This window comes from Paroedura picta, chromosome 3 (assembly GCF_049243985.1).
Source record: "Paroedura picta isolate Pp20150507F chromosome 3, Ppicta_v3.0, whole genome shotgun sequence".
In the NCBI taxonomy this organism is placed as follows: domain Eukaryota; kingdom Metazoa; phylum Chordata; class Lepidosauria; order Squamata; family Gekkonidae; genus Paroedura; species Paroedura picta.
This window is the reverse complement of record NC_135371.1, coordinates 13,339,340-13,355,866: the sequence shown is the minus strand read 5'-3', so window position 1 is coordinate 13,355,866 and position 16,527 is coordinate 13,339,340. Positions and strand designations below refer to the sequence as shown.

At 47.2% G+C, this 16,527-nt stretch overlaps 1 long non-coding RNA gene across 1 annotated transcript; it reads left to right on the top strand.

Annotated features, from left to right (window-relative positions):
• Positions 1 to 17: 17 nt before the first annotated feature.
• LOC143831572 (uncharacterized) lies at positions 18 to 6,419 on the top strand. The gene is made up of 3 exons (XR_013228923.1): positions 18 to 592; positions 1,075 to 1,181; positions 3,793 to 6,419. It is a non-coding gene; the product is annotated as an uncharacterized LOC143831572 (long non-coding RNA).
• Positions 6,420 to 16,527: the final 10,108 nt, after the last annotated feature.

Genomic DNA, 16,527 nt, shown 5'->3' with positions numbered 1-16,527 from the left:
GACGCTCCCGGAAGTCGTCCCTCGGAGAGTTTCCACCATGGAGTCCGAGGCTTGGGTCTCCATGACAACGCCGAGACCGGGAAGGGGGGAAGGGCCGTAGAGACGACCGGCCTAGAGCGCCGCCCTTCCTCGGCTTGGAGCGCTCGCGATGTGGCTCGGTGGTGGGACGGGCTGGTTCGCCTGCGGATGGTCCCGTGGTTCAATCTCCGGCGAAAATGTTCAGGGAGCAGGTCGACGTAAAGCGCCCAACTGGACAGGACAGCCCTGGACAGACCAGTCATTTGCTTTAATCCTGATCACATGTTCCAGGTCCATTCTGCACACGCCAGATGATGTGCTTTCAGTGCACTTTCGAAGTAGGTTTTCCTGTTCTGCGCAGGAAAATCCAGCTGCAAAAGCACACCGAAAGTGCATTATCCAGTGAGTGCGGAATGGGCCACAGTGAATGCATGTACAATCTGTATGCAATGAGCACTGGATTTTGCTCTGTTAGATCCAGCTGAATAAGGGGATGAAACCCCACATTTATCCAAGTACCGATCCCTGGTTCCATCTGTAAAGGGAAAGAGTTTTGGTTCCTTTTGGCAAACAGGTGTGTATAGTTTGTATATTCACGCAATGTAACACAGCTACTATTAAGGCAACTTCATATATAGGTGGGTGTTTCTAGGACGACAGTCTTTAACAGAACTCAGAATCCTATTCAGGATCTGTGGGGTTTACATCCAGAAAAGTGTTGTTATGACTGCGCTGTAAATGGGTATTTCTGGAGTTTAACTCAAACTCCTCCCTCTAATGCAAAGCCCTGATCCCCCATCCTCTTCCATTTTAGAAACTAACCTGTTAAACAAACTATTGGGTTGTGCAGAAGTAGGTGATAAGAGGTGTGAAACTGAAGTGGTGGATGAGTACATAGGTATATCAATATAAGTGTAGCTGTAAGACTCTCTGTAAGTGTAGCTGTAAGACTCTCAAAGGTGGGATTTGTTCTTTATTGTCTATTGTTAATTCTGTTGTATGTGTAATTAATTGACTGCTTTCTCTCCAAACTTTATAATTATCCTGTTCTTTTAGATTGAACTACCTATGTTCTCCACTGTCCTATTGGCTGTTATAAAAACCAAGAATGATTTTCCTGGGAATAATTTATTTTTAACCTGATTCTGTACTTGCAAATAAAGGTAAGGAATTTTTAAAAAATCTGTTGATTGTAAGGGTTTTAAAGTCCCATCACTTTCACTCGGAGAGACGTAAGAGATGTTCTTAACTCTCCTGTCGAAAGAATGGACGCTAAACAGTGCTCTCCCCAAGCAGAGCTACACCCTCCTCAGCCCGTTGACGTCAAGGGATTCAGCTTCATATTGCATTGAAAAATGCTAAACTTTTGTCGGATAGTGCCTGCAGCATTTGTGGATAGTTGTTTGAACATTTTGCTCTCCTGCCGCAGGCATCAAATGCTGATCAAGTTTACAGAAGGGATGTTTGAAAGGGACATAAGTCACCATGGGGCTGGACATTTGGGAACAGCTTGATAAGATGGGAACTTGCAGCACCAGCAGTCAAGCGCTCCAAGCCAGGATGCCCAAATGAGCACAGAAGGAGATGGAGCTGATTAGAGAGAGCTCTTGTCCATCCAAGGCTTGTTCCATCTAAGGACATAAAATGGCTCCCCACCCACTGCGGGAATGGCAGGGAGGCATAGGAGGACTGCACCTGCAAGCCTCTGCTTGGACCACTTTCTGCTAGAGCCACCCCTCTTTTAAAGATAAATCCCATTAAAGGGTTAATGGAAGGAGAAAAATCGAGTTTCAAGGAGGTGTCACTCCTGGGTTATCAGGTCTTCCAGTATCACTTGCCCTTTAATGGGCAAAACATGGGAAGGGGCAATTACCCCACTTAGAGGTCATTAAAACCTGGGACTTTTAAATAATAAATAATAAATGTTTTATTCTTTTATTGCCTTTTAGAGTTGTCCATATGAGCCTCTTGTGGCGCAGAGTGGCAAGGCAGCAGACATGCGTCTGAAGCTTTGCCCATGAGGCTGGGAGTTCAATCCCAGCAGCCGGCTCAGGGTTGACTCAGCGTTCCATCCTTCCGAGGTCGGTAAAATGAGTACCCAGCTTGCTGGGGGGTAAACGGTAATGACTGGGGAAGGCACTGGCAAACCACCCCGTATTGAGTCTGCCATGGAAACGCTAGAGGGTGTCGCCCCAAGGGTCAGATGACCTGGTGCTTGCACAGGGAATACCTTTACCTTTACATTTAAAGTTGTAAATTATAATTATAAATTACTAAGGCCATTTCCAGGGATCTAGAAGGGACAACATCAGATAGGGTGACGTTCTCGATCAGACACAAAAGACTCTATGATTAAAACCATAAAGCCTCACATCCCCCCACCACCACAGTACACTGATGTCACTTCTGGCTCATGCTGGAAGTGACATCATAGCCCCAATGACATTGATTAACCCCCTCACTCCAAAGTCATTGACTGTCCCATTTTCTGCCAGTTGCCAGGACTCTCCTTCTCCTGGATTGATTGGGGGCAGAACTTTCACACAGCAGCTTGGCCCACAACCACCAAAAGTGTTGGAATTATTGTTTGGCATGCATGGCCTGAGGCTGAAGTGATGCATGATGGGAGTGTTGCATTTGACAGCTTTTGACGTGTGAGAGAGACAGATTAGACTGAGAGTCTCTCTGTTCATGTTCAGGTTTATCTGTCAGAAAATATAAAGTAATCACTATTTCTGTATTGTGAATATCAAATGAAACAATGTAACTACCAGATTGTCAACTCTATGTCAACAAGACAAAAAGAAAGTGTATCTCTGAAGACCAGTTATTTTACCTCAGAGAAAAAGTTACTGTTAAAGATGGTGCCTGACTGTTCGCTAGTATGTAAGTAAACATTTTCAGCATTACTACAGAAGATGATCTACCTTATTATTTGAAATAAGAAGAAAATAACCCAAGGAATTGCTGTTGTCACCTGGCAGCTTTAATATACAGTTTTCGCACTCCACTGAACAAACTCTAAGATTAATGTAAGCTGACCCACTTCCACAAAAGATTTTGTCATATTTTTTCTTCCAGTTAAGATATTGGTAGAAATCAGAATCCCAATACTACCCTCAAAATTTTTACCATTAAACCCGCGAAAATGGCCAAAGGAAAGTGTAAGGAAGGTTTGGGTAAGTTCCCTTCCAACCTCCGTGGGTTCTACCAATTGCAGAAAGTCAATAAACACAGTGAGGCCAAATAGGTGAAAAAGGAAAAAGATCTATTGAAAAAAACACATTCCAAAGATACATACAACTTGAAAATAAATGCAGAGATGCTGTGTGACAGAAAGCAAAGGGGGACCCTGTCTAATCCTGTCTCCCCCTACAACTGGGAGACAGGCGAGGTTCATGTTAATTGTAATTCTCCTTTAAGGTACTTTGCGCACTGGCAGAGTCCCTGTGGATGGAATTTAGGATCTGCAAGAATGAGGCTCCCGGTCTAAGAAACTGTTTCCATTTATAACCAGTGAGGCATCTTTGATGAGTAATATAAAAGATGTGTTGCCCTGACCATTTTGCCCAGTGTTGCTTTGGTGTGACCCCAGTAGGAAGAGACTAGGCAATTTGATGTTATCACAGATCCCTCCAGAGAAGGGCTGACAATTTATGGTGGGGCTGACATCATGCTGTTTGAGTTAGCGTAGTGGTGTGTTTGTGTTGGGGAATTAAATGTGAGCTAGCCTGCTCTCAAAGAAAGGCATGTTTTCTTTGATTTTGTCAAAAGGGAAAACCAGAGGAGCATAAGAACATGACAAGATAAGAACCCTGCTGGAAAATCCATCCTCTCTCACACAGTGGTCCATCCTCTCTCACACAGACCGTTTATGCACTGGAGGTTTCATGCCGGGCTGCAGGCTGGAGTTTTAGTCATGGCAGGTTGCCCCACCTCTTCCTGCACCCACATGGGGGAGCATTTGGCCCAGTGCACCTCATCTACCCCCGATTTCTGCTCCTGCACAGAAGCTGAGGCAGTGAAGTTCTCAGTGCGTAAATGGTCACAGTGATAAACTAGTTACTTTGAAAGTTCAACAACAGGACATGAAGATTGTGGCCTTCGATTTATGGTGCCTCCTGGTGATGGTTTTTAGGGGCTGACTGGCTCTAAACATGGAGGTTCCCCTGTCTGCTGAGAATCTGCCTGGGTATGTCTATGGCCACCATAACATCCTCTTACTTGAAATACGCTCAACATCTGGTAAAGATTCCTAAAAAAATAAAAATCCCTGAAGAGAGATGCTGTGTGGAAGCAACCCATCTTGGGGTCTGTGCTGACCTTGATAAGTCAAACCACAATGAACCACAATGGATTGCATACAAGTTGAAGTTGTTTGTGCCAGAATTCTGAGGAACTCTGCTGGACCTTTCAGTCACCCAAATCTTCGTTGTCTGCCTAAGGAGCATGTTGATCTTCAGTGCATTCTGTGACCAGGATGTGAGACCTGAGAATTCATGAAGCGCACAAAGGACATCTTGTCTCCTGAAATTGCTTGTCAGATCCTGCAGTGTTATCTCTACAGATGGCAGGAAGGGTCATTAGTTCAGCTTTCAGGTCCAACGGATTCTTTCAAGTGACTAAAGGAGCCAATCAGGTCCCTCCTGGCCTTATATAACAGCTCTTTCTTGACTGGTCTTGAGTCTCTTCTGCTGCCAGCAAGCTGACCTGACTGTTCAGCGTAGCCACTGTGGACAAGGCATCAACTGGTTAACTGTTGTCTCAGGAGGGGTCGATTCTTCCTACTATCCAATGGGGTACAGCTTCTTTGTGGGGTTTTGTGGGGTTTTGGCTCAGGCTTGCTTACTGACAGCCTGTATTTTCCTCTGCCTCCAACCAGGTAAGTCTCATCTGCAAAAAGATTAGGCTAGCGAACCCTTTGGCTATGAGCTCAGTAACACAGTAGAGAAAAACCGGGTCTGAAACAGGGCGATTTTGAATGCAATAAACAAATTCAGCCTTCTACGGTAGCAGCCCATGCTAAGAACTGTCAAAAACAATAAACTGCTCTAAATCCCAGCATAAATGAGCTGATTTAACACACCTGTTACTCTCAAAGTCTGGGAGGTTACTTGAATCATATTTTGAAATGCTTGTAAAAGCTAACGGCTATAATTCATTAACATATATTATTTTCTAAACCCAAAAAGTTTTCTAGTTCATGTGGTGAACTATAAATTACAATGCATCATTCAGAAATACAGAAGACACTATATTATGTATAGGAAGACACAGTCAAGTTCAGAAACCTGATCAATTAAAGTTAACTCATTCTGATATACTGGATATTAAACAGCATGTATCTAGTGTTAGAGGTTCCTACAAATGTGGACATTATAGTGTATATTCATTTGTTTGAAAATTCAGGTTAATAATTGTTTTTCTCTGCCAATTGTTCAACTAAAAATATAATTTATTGTGTCACCTGTCCATGTTCCAAACTTATGCCCCCCGCAGGGCTCTCCGCTCTGCGGGTATGAATCTACTGACTGTCCCGGGCCCCCGGGACATTCGCCTGGCCTCGACCACGGCCAGGGCCTTTTTGGTCCTGGCCCCAACCTGGTGGAATGAGCTCCCAGAGGAGCTAAGGGCCCTGTCGGAACTACCATCTTTCCGCAGGGCCTGTAAGACAGAGCCCTTCCGCCAGGCGTATGGTTGAGGCCAGGGCAGAGCCCGGGTTCCATCCAAGACCCCTAATCCATCGGCCATTCTTTCTCCCCTCTCTCTCTTACAGAATTAACGTCCGACCTCTCTCTGAACAAGCGGAGAAAGTGGGGAAAGTTATAGAATAGAATGCTATCTTTTTATTGTAATAGCTAGTAAAAAAGCCCACTGCAGTCAAAATGCAGTGGGCGCTAGGAGGGCAGGCCATGAGGGCGGTGGGGCTCAGTGGGCTGGCTTGGCAAGGGCGGGTTTGTGCTGTGGGGCCGGGGGCTCGTGGCCTACCTGGAGTGCGGTAGGCTGGCAGGCCGTGGTGGAGGGCGGCGGCACCGGCGCTGGGGGCTCCTGAAGCATGTCGCTGGTGGCGGAGCTCCCGCGGCATCCTCCGGAGGGCGGCAGTGGCTGGGCGGGGCGAGGGGGCGATGTCCCGTTGCTGAATCAAAGCTGTGTGAAAGAAAGGACCGTCATCATCCTCTTCAACACTTCTGTTGCTCCAATGAAGATTTTTGCAACACTTAAGTTGTAGCTTGCTTAAGAGTGTGAATGACGCTGGATGAAAAATTCGTCTCCCTGCCATGGGATGTCGTTTGCAAAGTCGGGCGTGCTTCGTTTGAACTACATTGTCATACTTGCAACTAGGCGCAGGCTTGTGAAAGCCTTATGTCTCTTTTAATCTGTCCTCCTGAATTAAGGTTTCTACCCAGAAATAAAGAGAGCATATCATGCAAGCTTCTGTGTGCCTTATTGGACTGCAACGGAGTCTTCCCCACCTTCAAGGGAAACCTTCCCTTTGAAGCAGACGTGGAAACCAAGAGCCTCTTTCTCTCCTCCAAATTCATCCATCAGTTGCTAATCACAGGGCTGTACTGAGATTATTTTCTTCTATAAATCTTTCTGGGTCAACAGCTCTCTGAAGTCAGAAATATATCCCAGGTGGTAAGTGGAAACCAGGGCCCATTCCACATGCATAGGATAATGCACTTCAACTGTGCTTTGGCAGCTGGATTTTCCTGTGCAGAACAGGAGAATCTACTTCTAAAGTGCGTTATCTATTGTGTGCAGACTAGGCCCAGGTATCCCAGCCAAAGATCACTCATCTAGTTTTATATAAAATCCAATCACTCTGGAAAGGATGAAATGTGATAGATTCATTATTACGCAAGGAACTTGCTTATGTAAATGATATCAAAACTAGAAGAATATCGATATCATCTCGTATTTACCTAAAATCTCACCAAAGTGCTTTCAGAAACAATTATATAACCGCATGCCAGCCACACAAGAGAGTATATCCAGTGGAGAGTCTGTCCCATGGGATATGATGGAGCGGATGGGGGCACCCTCTTTTGGGGCCCCTGGGATTGCACCCTGTGGTTCAGTCTTTTTGAAAATTGGAGGGGAGCCAGGGAAGCCCCTCCCGGAGCTACCCTGAAACTTTGATGAGTATAACTTTCCCGGGAAAGGTGGGAAAGCAGAAATTCCCTTTACATTTTAAATGGCCGCTCTGAGGCGGCTGATTCGACTCTGTCTCTTTGGCGAGGGGTGTGTGTGAGTGATTCGGACTGCCCCAAAATGATCTGTCACCAAATCAGCCCCGATCTGGTGCCAAAGGGGCCACTTCAGGTCAAATCGTACATCCCTATGATCATCTTATGTAGTTACTAGGGGGTGCTGGGATGCTGGGGAGGAGTGTAAGACCCCCGGGATCCTGGCCCTGCACAGGCTGGGAATGAGTTCAAATTGCAGTCTGCCGGTGGGGACCAATCAGCTCAAATTGCATGCAGACAACTCACTCCCTACCTGATTGCTCCCCCCCACCCGCTTTTCACTGTCCTAAGGAATCTCAGAGTGGCTTATAATAGTCTTCCCTTCCTTTCCCCACAACAAAACCCAGTGAGGTAAGTGAGGCTGAGAGAGCTCTGGGGAAAAAAAATGCTCTAACAGCACTGTGACTAGCCCAAGGTCACTCAGCATGTGGAGGAGCAGGGAATCAAATCCAGCTTGCCATATTAGGAGCCGCTGCTCTTAACCACTATACCAAGTTGTACAGATTGCCACTGCCTTAAAGAGATGGAGCTAGAGCACTCCGGGCTGCTTGCAGCATGGGGTGAGGCGCAGCTCTCGTGACTGTTTGAACTATGAGTGATAAGGGAGGATCTGGGGAGAATATTACAACTTTGCTCCCCTGAGAACTGTGCCGTAGGAAGCGGAGGCCAGAAGGAGGCAGCCCACTAATGCTCCAAAGCAAGCTTGTCATGGAATAGAGACTGTGGAAAATAGTCTCTGGACTACAGGCTTGAGCAGCGGACCCTCAAGGCAGTGCCCAGTGATTAATACCCCCCCAATTGCCTGCGTTCAACTTTTGATAGCATCAAAAAGAAGAAGGATTGTGATAAGACACCTGCCTTACCCAAATGGGACTGAAGAATTGTGAAATGAAACTGCCGTGGGAGATTGTAAGTTAAATAAACTTTGTGATTGTCCTGCTGTGAAATGTTGTTTGCATTTCCTAACTGAGACTGGATGCAGTGGAAAGGAGGTTCAAGCAGACTGACTCAGGTTGTTTTGATAAGAATGGGTTTGTGTTTATGGGAGGGAATGTTCTCTGGTGGAGTATAACAGGGACAGAAAATGCGTCCTGTGCTTAATTGCAAACACTTGGCTCAGAAACCTTTGGAGGCTCAATCGTGCTACAGTCATGCCTGCAATATCCCACCTTCGTACACGCCTCCCTCTCCCTTCTTCCCAAGAATGGGAATTTTTTTTTTCTTTTTAAAAATGGCGATGTGCCTGGAGCAACGAATATGCGTATACGTGTGTAGGAGAGGCTAGTGACACACGGAACCAAATTTTATTCAGTGATGGGTCGCAAAGCTTGCTTCTCAATGATGTTTGCTATGAATGTTTCAGACCTTTTACAGCATCACCTGGTGCAATGATGCCACTTCCAGTGTGATCCAGAAGTGACATCATCAGATAGTGTGACACTCGAGTTCATATACAAAAAGTGGACATTCCCAAAAAACTCTATGGTTAAAACCATAAAGCGTCACAACAACCCCCCTTCTGCAGTGCAATGATGTCACTTCTGGCTCATGCTGGAAGTGACATTATGACCCCAATGACATTGATTGCTCCCCCTCCCCCCAAAGCCATTGCCTGCCGCATTTTCTGCCAGTGGCCAGGACACTCCATCTCCTGGACTGACTGTGGGCAGAACATCCACACAACAGCTTTGTCCACAGCTATCAAATGGTCAAAGGAAAGGAACATTTTCTTTGATCTGATTAAAAGGGAAAACCCTAGGCACATAAAAATGTTAAAACATAAGAAGAGCCCTGCTGGATCAGACTAGTGGTCCATCTAGTTTAGCTTCCTGTCTCACCCAGTGATAACTTAGTTCCTTTGAAGGTCCAACGACAGGGCACAGAAATTCAGGCCATATGCTGAGGGTGCCTCCTGGCAATGGGGGGGGGGGGGTTGATTGGCCCTGAAGGTGGAGATTCCCCTCAGTCACCTATCCCCTATCCCCTGGCAAACCTGTCTGCTGTGCATCTGTATAGTTCAGTGGTTCTCAACCTTCCTAATGCCTCGACCCTTTAATACAGTTCCCCATGTTGTGGTGGCCCCCAACCATAAAATGATGCAAGGGTTCTTTCACAGAAATTAATCCAAAACTGACCAATGGCGTGAAGATCCATGGTTCATGATGGTATATAAATTGGTTATAAACTGGATATAAATTGGCAGGTGCCTTCAGGAGGAGCGGCAACAGTGGTGGCACCCCCCCCCCCCAGCAAAGCTGCTTGCCCTGCCGTGACCCCTGTGAAAGGGTTGTTTGACTCCCAAAGGGGTCCTGACCCCCAGGTTGAGAACCACTGTTCTAGTTGCTTTTAAAGCTGTGTATGCCTGTGGCCATCATAACATCCTCTTACTTGAAATAAACACAATTTAAAAAAGAGAGAGACCTGAAGAGGGGTCCTGTGTGGAAGCAACCCATCTTGGAATCTGTGTTGACCTTGATAAGTCACACCACAATGAATGACAAATAAGCCGAAGTTGTTTGTGCAAGAATTCCGAGGAGCTTGGCTGGACCTTTCAGCCACAGAATTCTTGTACGTCTTCCTAAGGACCACGTCAACCTCCAGTGCATTCTGTGACCAGGATGTAAGACCTGAGAGTTCATGAGGCACACAAAGGACATCTGGTCTCCTATCACCAGAATAGCCGGCAAGTACAGGAAATTGCTGGCCAGATTCGACAGCGCTTTCTTTACAGATGGCTGGAAGGTTCATTAGTTCAGCTTCCAGGTCTAACAGATTCATTCAAGTGACTGTGGGAGCCAATTGGGCCCCTCCTGGCCTTATATAACAGCTTTCTTGACTGATCTTGAGTCTCTTAAGCTGCCAGCAAGCTGCCCTGACTGTCCAATGTGGCCACCTTGGACAGGGCATCACCCGGTTGACCGTTGACTGAGGAGGGATCAATCCAAAGGAGCACAGCTTCTTTGTGGGGTTTTGGAGGTCATACATGGCTCAGACTTGGTTCCTGACAGCCTGCGTCTTCATTTGCCTCCAACCAGGTAAGTCTCAGCTGCAAAAAGGTAAGGCTAGCAAAACCCTGTGGCTACAGGTGCAGGAAGGCAAACCCTCTGTCCATGTCAGCTCGCTCTAGCACTTGGTACAGTTTTCACCCATACTAGCTGACTTCAGGTATTGGAGCTGGGCTCAGAGGAAACTGCTGACCGTGAGTGCCAGAGAGCAGTGAGGTAAGACATGAAAGCAGGGAAAGATGTAGCTTCGAATATTGTTTAAAGTATGCCTCCCACAACCACACTTTCAAACAGCCTACAGTAGGCGCCCTGGAGGGAAGGGGCCTGGGAATGCCCATCTGTACACCGCCCGTGGTGCCACGGGCGCCACGGACTAAATAAAACAGTAAGCCCTCCTGGGGCGGGCTGTGTCCGGGATGAGGAAGGGTCCGGATTGGACCCTTCCTCATGACAGACAGTCGGAGGGACCAATTGGCAGGCACGAAGCGCCTGCCGATTGGTCCCTCCAATTCCCAGCCGCAGCAACTGCGAGCCGCGCGCCGCCGCCCGCCCTCTCTAAGGTCAGCTTCCTTGCCGCGCGCTGGCCTGTCCCTCCCTATCCCCCACATTCTAGCGCCCATTGTATTTTGTTTACAATGGGCTCTTTTACTAGTATGTTTATATTGTTACATCGAACTGTGTCCTGATTTCCAGGTCAGAATTTCAGTTGGTTCCGAGGAACACCCCCTTTCTCCTACCTGCATTTTTGAAAGACGAAAGACCCCTTTAGAAAAAGAAGAGTTGCATATATGCTGCTCTTCTCTACCCAAAGGAGTCTCAAAACAGCTTCTAATCTCCTTCCCTTTCCTCTCCCCACAACAGACCCCCTGTGAGGGAGGTGAGGCTGAGAGGGCCCTGATATTACTGAAGAAGAAGAGTTGGTTCTTATATGCCACTTTTCTCTACCAGAAGGAGGCTCAAAGCGGCTTCCAATCACCTTCCCTTTCCTCTCCCCACAACAGACACCCTGTGAGGTGGGTGAGGCTGAGGGAGCCCTGAGATTACTGAAGAAGAAGAGTTGGTTCTTATATGCCACTTTTCTCTACCAGAAGGAGGCTCAAAGCGGCTTACATTCACCTTCCCTTTCCTCTCCCCACAACAGACACCCTGTGAGGGAGGTGAGGCTGAGAGAGCCCTGAGATTACTGAAGAAGAAGAGTTGGTTCTTATATGCCACTTTTCTCTACCAGAAGGAGGCTCAAAGCGGCTTACAGTTGCCTTCCCTTTCCTCTCCCCACAACAGACCCCCTGTGAGGGAGGTGAGGCTGAGAGAGCCCTGAGATTACTGAAGAAGAAGAGTTGGTTCTTATATGCCAATTTTCTCCACCAGAAGGAGGCTCAAAGCGGCTTCCAATCACCTTCCCTTTCCTCTCCCCACAACAGACACCTTGTGCGGGAGATGAGGCTTAGAGAGCCCTGAGATTACTGAAGAAGAAGAGTTGGTTCTTATATGCCACTTTTCTCTACCAGAAGGAGGCTCAAAGCGGCTTCCAATCACCTTCCCTTTCCTCTCCCCACAACAGACACCCTGTGAGGTGGGTGAGGCTGAGAGAGCCCTGAGATTACTACTCGGTCAACAGCTTTATCAGTGCTGTGGTGAGCCCAAGGTCACCCAGCTGGCTGCATGTGGGGGAGTGCAGAATTGAACCCAGCTTGCCAGATTAGAATTCCACACTCCTAACCACTACACCAAGCTGTCTCTTAGTGAGGGCTACAGTTCCCTGAAGATTTCTGCTTAGTTGAGATGAAAATCAAGTACAATAAAGAACTTAGATGAGCTTTCACGCAATTTGGGGACTACTAATGCTTTCCATTTCTTAACTAAGAGGGAAATCCCTCCTCCCCCCCCACGAGTCCTCAGTTTGATATGAATCATTCCAATGACAGTGTCAATGATGTCCACCTTGACTTTCTGATATGGACATCAAACTATGATTGAGTTCCACATCTCTGTGTTTGACAGTGGCTGCCCTTAGATGCAAACGCTGCAGTATTAGGACACCAGGCCAGCCTTGCTACCCTCCACACTGGACATGTAACATTCAGGGCGGCTCCTGCATTGTCACAAAGTACTATTCAGGTATGAGTCTTTCCTGTTGTTTGCTCATTGTGTTTTGGGCCACTCCAGTATAAAGGAAAGGAGCAAGTATCTTTAACGGCCACACAGAAGAGAATTTTGGTAGGTGCCAGTTGTTGCGTTCTTGTTTGACAAGCTGCATTCAAGCCTACCAGGAGCTGTCATGGGCCCCCATCTGCCCTCCCCACATGATCGTGATCCCCTTTCAAGTAAAAAATCACCAACTGCAAATCGGCATTTGTGGGGGAAAAACCCACATATTTGGAGAAACCTAGTTCATACTAGTAAACAGTTCAATCACTGTCAAAGTTGAGTTTGGGGCAGAAGCTTACCTGACGTTACAGATGTTTCTAGGCAGTAAAGCACATTAAATTAAGTGAGACATACTTCTGGAAAACATGGAAAAAACATGGAAAAAACATGGAAGTGAGATGCAGGGGCCAGCCAGCCAACCAGCCAACCAGCCAGCCAACCAGCCAACCAGCCAATCAATCAATCAATCAATCAATCAATCAATCAATCAATCAATCAATCATCATTTTTCTATTGTGGAGAAAGGGCTTAGGCTGATAGAGCAACTGGAGATGTGAGCTCCAGGGACATCTAGTGGTGTCAGCCACCATCCAAACCTCTGGGGAAAGCCTACGGCACTTCGCAGGGCCTGCAAGATGGAACTGGGACTGGTTCACCCTACAGAGATTCTGTAAAGCCTACATTGAAGGGGAAGAACCACGAATGCTGTCCTGAGCTGCTTGAAGGAAGGGTGCAATAAGGAGATAGGCAGAGGTCAGTGGCATGATTTCCCTGTGGATTCAGCCTGTTTCCATGCTCACTGGCAGTATCTTGGAGGACTCTAGGGCTGGAGCTGGAAGACTGCCGTGCAGAAAGCAGTCCAGGCGGAAAAGGTTTTCATGGTCTCATGGCATGACAACTGTCCCTTGAGCTGTGCCATTTCATGCAGTTGTTTATTGTACTAATACATGGTTTGCATTAGATCCGGAATTGGAATTCCCTTCTGTACAGTGGCATTCTGTGCAAGTGAGCTTGGTGCAGCTCCATCATCTATGTTGGTCATTTTTGTTTCTCACATGGCCTAAAGGTGCACTCCACAGGGCACCCTGAGTCTTGGAAGAGGGTGCAATGAAGTAAATGCTGCCATAGTTGGAAGGAATCCAACCGATCTGCTTATGCCCCCTGCAGGGTTCTTCGCTCTATGGGTATGAATTTGTTGGTTGTCCCGGGCCCCCAGGATGTCCAGCTGGTTTCGACCAGGGCCAGGGACTTTTCAGCCTTGGTCCCAACCTGGTGGAATGAGCGCTCGGAAAAGCTGAGGGCCCTGATGGAGCTTTCTGAGTTTCACAGGGCTTATAAAATGGAGCTCTTCCGCCACGCCTTTGGATGAGGCCAAGGTGACGACCATATCTTTGAACTGCGGATCCCCTCCCCTAATTTTAACTTTAACGATCACAACCCCCGGGTCACCTTGTTTAGGGTCATCAGCTGGGTCCATTGGCTGGGACAGTGGGGCTGGGTGCAGGTGGGTTTAGATTTTAATTTAGACTTTAATTTATCCGCCATCTGTTGTTGTTTATGTTGTATGGGGTTTTTATGGGGATTTTATATAGTATTTTGCTGCTTGTTCTGTGATCCGCCATGAGACGACCCGTCGTGAGTAGCGGTATACAAATAGAAAAATAAAGCTCAACCCAAGTCCCCGCTAAACAAGTGATTTCCCCATAGAAAAGTCTGCATTGAAGTTTCTATCAGACTACTATGCAAAAAACAGATGAGATTGCACAAGGAAATAAGAGCAGGTTGGACTCTCCATGCCTGAAGTACTTAGGCCCACTGAAGCAAGGAGCAGGTTGCATTGCCTTCCCTTTCAATCCGGGCCCTTAGCCTCTCTCTTGCTAGAAGTGATTCTGCCTGTGCTCCCACTGATGTGCAAGTTGTCTGTCAAAACGATGGATATTTCTATAGTTAACATCACTGGTAACATAGGGTGCCCCTTGTCTTCCCCATTCTAGGTAACACCTTGGAGACTACAGTAATGAGCTGCTTTGGTTACATTTTTGGGTGTATAAAGAGCGCGAAATTACCAAAGACTGGACAGCGATTTGAAAACTTCTGCTGCTCCAATGAAGATTTTTGCACCAATGTCTTGGTTTAAGAGTCTGGATGAAGCAGATGTCATGTTCAGAAAACTCATCTCCTTGCTTTGGGATGGCATTTGCAGTTCGGTTTCAGAGTCCATACTGGTCAACTGAATTTTGGATCAGATGTTCTTTGGCTGTCCCTAGGCTCATGGTGTGTCCCTAAATTGGATGGACCAGTCTCGCTTGCTCTCATAAGATCGTGGAAGTGAAGAATGTTGGGAGGGAGGGGGGCTGAGTGCAGCTGAGTGCAGCTGGGTTTAGGATTTTAATTTAGCCGCCATCTGTTGCGGTTTCTGTTGTTTTATGGGTTTTTTTATGAGGATTTTATATTGTACTAGCTTCAAAGCCCGTTCCTAAGAATGGGCCTTGAAAGGGTCCCCTCCCCTGGCCCCTGGCTAGGCAGCTCAAGGTGGCTTTGGGCTGCAGCTCGCAGTTGGATCAAGTGGGGCAGGCAGGGGCTGGCCAGCTCATTAGCAGGCCTGGGACAGAGCTCCTTAGCAGGTCTAGCCTAGCAGGCCGGGAGGCCCTCATTAGCAGCCCTGCCTAGCAGGCCAAGAGGTCCTCCTTAGCAGGCCTAGCCTAGCAGGCCAAGAGGCCCTCCTTAGCAGGCCCTCCACCAAGATCCTTTGCTCAGGGCCCTTACCTGCTGCTCCAGGCACTTACTTGCTCCAGGCACTGATGTGCATCTGAGAGCAAAGATGCTCGAGTCCAGGGATGGAGGGCAGGAGCTGCAGGGGCAAGCTGGCTGCATCCTGATTGGCCTTATTCCAATTTGGACAGCCAAACACATTCCACCCCCCAGGCTGTTTCACAAATATATAGAGGAACCATGGATAAGCGTTTCATGGCTTGTTCTGGGATCCGCCACAAGACGACCTGTCGTCAGTGGGGAAATACAAATAGAAAAATAAATAAATAAATAAATAAATAAAGCTCAAACCAAATCCCTGCTAAACTAGTTATCCCCCTACAGAAAAGCCTGCACTATCAGGTTCTATCAGACTACTATGCAAAAAACAGATGGGGGTTGTACAAGGAAATAAGAGCAGGTTGGACTCTCCATGGCTGAAGTACTTAGGCCCACTGAAGCAAGGAGCAGGTTTCGCCCCAATGGACTAGGTGCTTTAGGAATGTATATCTGAATATCTATTCCAAACAGGGAGAGAATGACATTTAGGGACTCTGTTGCATTGCCTTCACTTTCAATCTTGGCCCTTAGCCTGCCTCTCGTGCTAGAAGCGATTCTGCCTGTGTTCCCACTGATGTGCAAGTCGTCTACCAAAGTGGTGGAAATTTCTACAGTTAACATCACTGGTAACAAAGGGTGCCCCTTGTCTTCCCCACTCTAGGTGACACCTTGGAGACAACAGTAATGAGCTGCTTTCGTTACACTGTGGAGTGTGGAAAGAGAGGGATATTGCATCTGACTGGACAGCGATTTGAAAACTTATGCTGCTCCAATGAAGATTTCTGCAGCAATGTCTTTGTTTAAGAGTCTGGATGAAGGCAGATGTCATGTTCAGAAAACTCATCTCCTTTCACTGGGATGCCATTTGCAATTTGGTTTTAGAGTACAATACTGGTCAACTGAATTTTGGATCAGATATTCTTTGGCTGTCCCTAGGCTTATGGTGTGTCCCTAAATTGGATGGACCAGTCTAGCTTGCTCTCATAAGATTGTGGAAGTGAAGAATGTTGGCCATCGTTGGTAGTTGGATGGGAGACCACCAAGGAAGGAATACAGACAGGCAATGGCAACTGCTTCTGCTGGTCTCTGGCCTTGAAAGCCCTGCAGGGTCACCATGAGCCGACCATGACTTCATGGCGCTTTCAGCCACCATGCACCAGATGGATTCTCCGCTCATCTACAGTTTTACAAAAGGACCAATCACAGTAATAGTTAATAGAATCAGCTTTGTCTAGTGGTTAAGAGCAACGGCCTCTAATCTGGAGAACCGGGTTTGATTCCCTGCTCTTCCACCT